Source organism: Papaver somniferum, unplaced genomic scaffold (genome assembly GCF_003573695.1).
Source record: "Papaver somniferum cultivar HN1 unplaced genomic scaffold, ASM357369v1 unplaced-scaffold_139, whole genome shotgun sequence".
Taxonomy (NCBI): Eukaryota; Viridiplantae; Streptophyta; class Magnoliopsida; order Ranunculales; family Papaveraceae; genus Papaver; species Papaver somniferum.
This window is the reverse complement of record NW_020623156.1, coordinates 3,444,171-3,453,042: the sequence shown is the minus strand read 5'-3', so window position 1 is coordinate 3,453,042 and position 8,872 is coordinate 3,444,171. Positions and strand designations below refer to the sequence as shown.

At 35.0% G+C, this 8,872-nt stretch overlaps 1 long non-coding RNA gene across 1 annotated transcript; it reads right to left on the bottom strand.

The window, feature by feature from the left end:
• Nucleotides 1-3,796: 3,796 nt before the first annotated feature.
• LOC113335264 lies at nucleotides 3,797-4,963 on the bottom strand. Its single transcript, XR_003353239.1, has 3 exons — nucleotides 4,887-4,963; nucleotides 4,710-4,762; nucleotides 3,797-3,843 (listed from the first exon to the last, which is right to left on the bottom strand). It is a non-coding gene; the product is annotated as an uncharacterized LOC113335264 (long non-coding RNA).
• Between the last annotated feature and the right edge of the window lie 3,909 nt (nucleotides 4,964-8,872).

The following is an 8,872-nucleotide window of genomic DNA, read 5'->3' as shown; positions in this document are numbered from 1 at the left end:
AAGAATTTTTTATCTTTTGCATATGTATTGTTGTGTATTTATGTAAAGTCTCTTAATTGTATTGTATCTTAATTGCAGGATCATATAATAAGGCTGTGCGTGTTTGCCGAAACCAAGCCGCGTCTTATTGGGATTTGCGTAAGGAATGTGAAGAGATCCAAAACATAGGAAAGGATACCGGTCTATATTCTTTGGTTGATAATCAATTGCTTCACATAATTAATTATGTGAAGCAGATATTGTGACAGTCAATTGCTTCGTCGAAAGGTACCATGGTGAAACAGATACCATGCACTCCCCTTTTGGCGAGATGACCTTGATCACTGATGATGCTTAGAACATTTTAGGCTTGAATGTTATCGACAAATCAATTGCAGAAGGAGATCATTGTCCGGAGATAGAATGGTCGAAGTTGCACGATCTTACTTACAAGATGTTTGGTTGGGACTACAAAACTTCTGTGGAAAACTTCTATGTATCTAAGCATAGTAGGACAAAGATAATCAAGCTGACGCTGCTTAAGAAGAAGTTTGAAAACACGCAAAAAAGAAGTTTGAAGGTGAAAAAGCGGGGGTCTAACAACACCACCCAATATCTCTCTTAACAATCTGTATGTACAATCTCCGAAACACTCTAATAGAGAATCAACTTGACAGTCAGACTCAATCTAGAATATAGTGTCTCAAGGAGTTATTATCTCAATCTCTCAATTTGATTTCTACTCAAACTTAAATCAATAGTGAGTCTTTATCAAAGAGAGATAACTTGGACGGTATCAAAAACCAATATCCAAGTGTTAATCAATGAAATCAACAATCACAAGATTGGATCTCCAATTGATTAAACTTCAACACACAACCTGTATTATTTCAATTATATAAAATATAATGCGGAAAAGAAATAACACAGACACTAGAGATTTTGTTAACGAGGAAACCGCAAATGCAGAAAACCCCCGGGACCTAGTCCAGATTGAAAACAAACTGTATTAAGTCGCTACAGACACTAACCTACTACAAACTAACTTCGGACTGGCCTATAGTGGAACCCCTATCAATCTCCCACTGATACAAGGTACAGTTATGATCCTACGCCTTTGATCCCAGCAGGATGCTGCGCACTTGATTCCCTTAGATGATCTCACCCACAACTAAGAGTCACTAGTACAAACCTTCACATAGGCCACATTTTTTGGTTTACAGCCTAGCCACGTTTTGGGTTATTTACGTGGCTACTGGTCATCAACATAACTATAGCCACGTTTTGTGTTACCTTGTAGCCATAATGCACCATTTGGTCACGGGTTTAATCATAAACCCATGAACTGTAGCCACAGGGAATTGTTTAGCCATACTTTTCAGTCTATCCCATCACATGTAGCCATAGATGCGAATATGGCCACATTTAGAAATTATGTATGTGTCAAATGTGTAGGATGGCAATAGACAGAATTATCAACCCGTGAAGAAAAGATATTTATTTAGCCACTTTTTGTTTATGTGTCCATAGTACATGGTTTTTTAAACATTTACATTTTAGAAACGGACACATTTTAAAAAAACATGACAAAAGATTAACATATTGCTACACCAGTTCTTTTTCTGGGAGGATTATTATATGGCCACAATGATTTTGTCTATGTGACCATAGCCTTCAGTTCATTTGGCAACTTGACAGCCACAATAAAATGTTTACCACCTGGTTGGGGAGAACCTCAATAAAATGTTTGCATGACCTCTGCATTCACTAAAATACGTAATTAACAAGCTTAAATTTGATGAAAAAATGAAGAAGAAAAAGACAAGCTTATTACAGCACAATGAACCACTCTGGAACATATACAATTAAATTTATAAAAAATCTCTTAATACAACATTTCATTATTCCAGATGCAGATTTATACAACTGCAGTACCTGCCAGAGGGTGTCACCTTGGCTTGCGTATAAGTAAACCACGGCAGTCAGTTCGGAAGTAATCATTTCGGGATTCTTTACCCAAGTCTTGCCGATCTACAGCCGGCAAGATATTATTATTCCGAGAAAAAATTACTGTACTGAATTCCTCATCGTTGCCATCATCATATGCATCTCTGTGATTTTTGGGAGGTACCACAAAAACAATAGACTTTTTCTTATCTTTCTGGTCTTTGACATAAAATACTTGCCTAGCTTGCGAGACTAAAATAAAAGGATCATTTTTGTGTCCCAACATAGTAAGCTCAACAATGTTGTAGCCTAGAATATCTCTTTTGACCCCACGGTTATTATCAACCCAATTGCACTTGAATAGATGAATTTTTCTTTCGCAGTAATCTAACTCCCATATCTCTTGGAAGACACCATAATAAGACGCTTTACCATATGTTACGCCATCATATCTAGATATGTGCATGTCATTTGCCGCGACGCTAACCCCGCTATTCTGGTGAATTTTACCATCACGAGATCTTGTGCGGAATAGATATCCATTGATGCGATATAAAGTGTATTTTGTTACCTCGTAGTGCGGGCCGTGTGATATCCATCTTAAGTTCTCTGAGATATTTTCTCCATAGACTTCCAACTCTTTCTCAACCTGAAAGGGGAGAATACAGAAATTCAATTTGCTTGCGACTCTTAGATAAGCCTTCCCTGCATACTTTGTCGGTAATAGTTTTCGTCGAGACCATTTTATGAGTGTCAACTAGTGCAGTTTTTGTGAGCTCCAAGCCCCTCTCCCTTTTATTTTGTTGCTCATAGAGAATATCATTGGCCTACCCTCCTGCGAACACAATCGACCAATTAAAGAAGTTAAGACCAGACAATGTCTGAAGAAAAGCCTCTGAATTGGCCCATCTCTTTCTTGATTCTTATGTTACCGGATTTTATGTGTTATCAAACATACTGTTACCGATACAACAGTTTTAACTTAAAACTCTTATGTTTTTTAACAAGGAAATTCTCATTCAAAATATTAGAACAGACTACGTAACATTTTTACTAGTCAGTCGAGAGCCAATAAACTAAAAACAAGTGGCAAACAGATGTAGATCAAAGTAAAGAAAGAACCTCGTAGAAGTGGCAAACCGATGTAGATCAAAGTAAAGCAAGAACCTCGTAGGAGAGGCAAAAATAAGGGTTGACATACGACCTTATGAAGTCACTGGGGACTCTCCGCACAGGACTCCATCGCAAGAGCCAATTAACAAATCATAAACTACTCTTGAAACCTTTCTATTTGATTAGTCATCATATTCAGGCTTATATACCACACTATTGTCCGTGTATTCTGACCAAGAATCCACGCTATGTAAATATCTATGTTAATCACTTACAAATGTCAGGTGAATTGAGAAAATAGGAAGGGCAACATTGTATAACATGAGATGGCGGCCAAATGTAAGAGCCAAACATGATAATTGGTTAAGTACATTTCCATGTACGGACCTTATAATGGACATATCGGTCACACAATCCTTCAACACAAAGAAGGAAATCAAAACACAAACAAAATTTGGAGTACTGACATGTAATCAAAAATTGTGCGAAAGATACAATTAAGACTTGGTATCACTAATACTAAATAAAGGGGATTTTTATTAGAAGCATGAGTTGGTTGGTTATCATATCAATTGGTCCGCCATCTAATCTATAGTATATACAAATGTTTCTGGTGGCTTACAAATTCTATGAAGAGCTTATCATACAATCTCATAATTCTCTGTGCATGCCACAACAAAATACAGTTAGCGTAACTTGTACCTGCAGAATGGACATGTGAACAATATTCTTTCACCAGTTGACTAAAAAACGATCCGTCCTTCTCCATCAACTTGATTGGTTCATCGTACTCCATTATTTTACCTGTAGGATAATAAATAACACTTAAACTCTCCATTTTTAAGCACTATGAAATTCATTTTTCAGGGTCTGATTTTAGTCTTAGGATAAAACGGAACAATATTTAGTCTAACCCATTCATCTGCAAGTCATTGATTACCAGATACATCTGAACTATTCCACATTTTCCACAGACTACCAGATCGACCTCCATTCAACCTTTAGGTTACTGTCAAACCTAAGACAACGAGATCTATAAAAATCCCAAAGGAACACCCCCAAAGAAGCTTTGTAACAAAAAGTACTATAACCCCGAATACCCAATCCACATATCAATCTGATTATTAGTTATTAAGCTAGTAAATTTCTCGTATAGTCCACAATTCACGAATTCTGCACATTGAATCCGTAAATTTTCTGGTGGAAAACCAAAAGTTAGGTTCAAATTATGAACCAAACAACTCTAGATATTGTGAGGCAGTAGGACCTCTCTTAGCAAGATAGGTTCCAAATCTCTTTAAGGTGAGTAGAATCATGGACATTCATAGATTTATAAATTTCAAAATTTATCAGAAGATGATTTCAAAACATACCAACTATATAAATAGTACAAAATGCAAACTGTGTATATTTTTTGCTCTCAATTCCTAGAAAAAGGTTCAACCACATACTAATTCTGAATGCAATCATCTACTCAACTATAAACAAAAATGCAAAAAATTGTAGAAAATTAACATCAATCCCATTAAACTATTAATCAAAAAAGAGTTTGATAAGTGAGTTAAAAGAGACTGTTCCAAGAAATAGGAAATGTAGCTGAGACAAATTAATATCGAGCTTTAAATAATTTCACTTTTGAACTGGATCGGAGATCAGATTTCTCTACTTACACGCAGATTTCTTAGTTCAAACCAGAGCCCCATCTTTTTCACCACGATAACTACTGTTGAGAAAGCAAACCATCACATTCACAAGTGAGACATTATCTCAAACAGTTAAGAGGTATCAAAATGATGACAAAGATTAGCTCAAACGAGAGGGGAAAAGAAAGACAATAAGAAAATTACCACAAACTGGTGATTATTTCAGACTTCCAGTTGCTGATGGATACCCAAACGTCCAAATCCTTCAAAAGAACAAAAACTCACGCCTGCACCAAAATAAAAACCCAATTAGCAAATCAATTTATTTTCTTTCGATGAATACAAGACTCAAATAGTAAGGAATCATACGAAATTAGAAAAACAAAGATGTAATCCCCACCAAAGCTTCAAAAGATTGAATCTATATAAAACGTATTTCAAGTAAATAGATGAACATATCAAGCTTACTTACCAGATTAATAGATTTGTGCAGTTACAATCCGATGAACTCTAATTTCCTTAATTAGATCGAAAAATTGTAATTTGTAAATGATTTGAATATGAACCGTTTTACGGGTTATACAGATTACCGCATACTGATCACTAATCTGAGGTTAAAGATTTGACTGGGAAATCAAAATTCAGTCACCAACATGCCCTAAAGCTTTGATGTGGATTCTATGTTTATGAGGGGAATCCTTTTGTGGGTTTTTAATGGGAAGAAACTCGTTGTTGTTGACGATGATTTCTTTTTCTCGAACAAAAATCATTCAAACGAAGATTCGAAGATGGGGTTTCGGTTTAGGGTAGAGTTTGGTGAGAGAAAATTATCTTTTGGTGGTGAATGGTATGAACTATGAAATTCCGTTTGTGGGTTTTGTTACAGCTTTGAGTCGAAATAACGCGAAGTAGAAAAATTATAGGCAAAGATGCAGCTAGGGTTCCAGTGGAGGGAAAAGAATTCTAGACAAAATTTGGTTGAAATTTCGCGGGATTTTGGGCGCCAAAACTTAGTTATTCCCGCCAACAAAGATTGCAATTGTGAAACACCTTGACCAGTGCATACGGATCGATGACTTGGCATAGTTTGTTGTCGTTAGATTTGAAAGAGATGGGACGAGATATAAAAAGATATGAAGGGATTAGTGAAAAAGTTTTTGATGGGAATTTAGAGCGCCAATTTTATGTGAATATGTAATGTAAAATGAATCAAATTTGCTCTACCCGCTCCGTTTTAATTCTGATATAGGCATCGTAATGTAAATGCGTATGCTTTTGAAATAAAAAGGTAAAAATATACACAGGTCAATTATATTTGTGATCCATATTTTGTTGGAAAATGGGTTCAAATAGAGGATGAAATAAACACAAAGAAATTGTTGTACTCTAGACTTTCAAGGCTCGAATAGATTTCTTTTAGACGATTATTTCTACCCTCCCAATATCAATTGGAGATTGCAACAGGTATGCGAAATAATGCCTTCGGGATACAATGAAAGACCTACAAAAGAGAAATTGGATTCAAGGTTTGCACCCCTTGACCCAACCAAGAACACACGAGAGAGGTTTCTGATGATGCTTTAGAAAAAGAGGAAAACAAGTTGAATTGATTGTTTATAAAAATGGGAGAATACCTTCACTACTTATAGGGATATTCATGCCTATTGGAGATGCCTCTTCACTTCCAAAAGACACATAAGGTGTCTATTGGGAATGGTTGTGTCTTTTATGAACCATCACACCTATTAAAGGTGTCTCTTCATCTCCAACTAACATCCATTGTGTTTATCCATCACATAACACTTCCCCGTCATAGCGGCGAACCAAAACAGAAAACCATTTTAGTTTCTAAGATATTGAAAATATCCAACATATTTATGGATTGGTCAAGATAATAAAGTGGGGTTGGTATGCTACCAAATAAAATTGACGGGATTAAGTGAAGACTGTTGATGGATAGCAAGATAAGTCTATTAATAGATAACAGGAAAAGTCGAAGAGATCCAAGTGAAATTGAGCAAAGTCGAGTGACGTTGGGTGATATTGATAAATAACCAAAGAAATCGATGAAATACAGGTGAAGTCGGTGAAATTGAGTAAAGTTAATGGACATTCAGTGAAATAGAGGGATAGTCGAGGAAATGGAAGGAATCCCAATGAAAACGAGTAAGGTCAAGTGATATTGTATAAGCTTGATGGATAACAGGCAACATGAGCGTGGTCGATGGACATCCGGTGAAATTGGTGCATCACCGGAGAAACAAATGAAATACGAGTGTAATTCAATGAGGCGTTTCAAGAATTCGTTGAAATATACCGACTCAAAAAAACGTTTAATCCCATTGGATATGCTTAGATATTTATATAAGCAGACTGCATGACAAGATTATACGACTCTATGATCTTTTCAATCTCACTGGATGCGCATAGAGATTTACATAAGTCGATATCGGGAAAGACTTTTGCAACTCTATAATTTTTTCAAGGCAAGTATATAGCTTCAAATTTGTTGATTAGTTCCTTAAGATGCCCCACTAAAAAATTAATTATCATATAATCCGAAAAGAAATGAGAAAACCTAAATAAATATATATTTTTTGTTTTTCTCTTATTCCCTCAACTCGACATTACTTTTTTCCCATTTAAAATCATCAAACCAACCACGAAACTTAGATCGGGAAGAAATACAAGAAAAGTGAATTCACTTTATGATTTAGACCATCAAAGTGCACATACATATATATCCTCTCGAGGAGTTTAGCGACCCTTGAAGTCTTCTTAAGGATATATCGAGGTACAACCGCATACAAGACTTTATTCAGGATCTGAAAGTCGTTAAACATATATGATTCAGGTTGTAATACTATTACAACTCAGATTCATTGGTGGATTAAGTCCATCTAACTCAATTAGGGTTGTCAGTAAGTGCCATATTACCCGAAACCGCGCTCACACCAATTGATCTGGGTCCTAAAATTGGGCCCTTGAATCTTGATACATGATCAATACACCCAAGCTAAACCCGAAATCTCAATGTCCTATTGGTTAATGACTTTTTTAGTAAAATTCAAAGCATTTTGTCTAGTTCGATTTTGATTTTTTCTCATTTCATATTTTTTTGTTATGTTTAATCTTTATTTAAAACACTAATAAAAAGTAATAAAAATAATGTTGATTAAAGACCAAAAGAGAAAGTTATTTACCATCGTTTATGAAAAATTTGATAGCCTTCTTATACCCAATGGGTACATAGAACTGATGGGCACCTGAGATTTGTTGTATCATATTTCGGTCCACTAAATTATGATAATGTAATAACTAAATTTTGCCGTGTCTCGATTCCAAAGGACGAAGTTCCATTTTCATCAGTTTTACTCGAACTCGTTTGGAATCGATCAATATTTCAGGTGAAGTGTCGAGTCTTGATTATGTAACTAAATTTTGATCATGTAATAACTAAATTATGATTATGTAATAACTAAATTATGATTATGTAATAACTAAATTTTTCCGTGTCTCAATTCCAAAGGACGAAGTTCCATTTTCATCAGTTTTACTTGAACTCGTTCCGAATCGATCAATATTTCAGGTGAAGTGTCGAGTCTTGATTATGTAACTAAATTTTGATCATGTAATAACTAAATTTTGATTATGTAATAACTAAATTTTTCCGTGTCTCGATTCCAAAGGACGAAGTTCCATTTTCATCAGTTTTACTCGAACTCGTTCCGAATCGATCAATATTTCAGGTGAAGTGTCGAGTCTTTATTATGTAACTAAATTTTGATCATGTAATAAATAAATTTTGATTATGTAATAACTAAATTATGATTATGTAATAACTAAATTTTTCCGTGTCTCGATTCCAAAGGACGAAGTTCCATTTTCATCAGTTTTACTCGAACTCGTTCCGAATCGATCAATATTTCAGGTGAAGTGTCGAGTCTTTATTATGTAACTAAATTTTGATCATGTAATAACTAAATTTTGATTATGTAATAACTAAATTATGATTATGTAATAACTAAATTTTTCCGTGTCTCGATTCCAAAGGACGAAGTTCCATTTTCATCAGTTTTACTCGAACTCGTTCCGAATCGATCAATATTTCAGGTGAAGTGTCGATTCTTGATTATGTAACTAAATTTTGATCATGTAATAACTAAATTTTGATTATGTAATAACTAAAT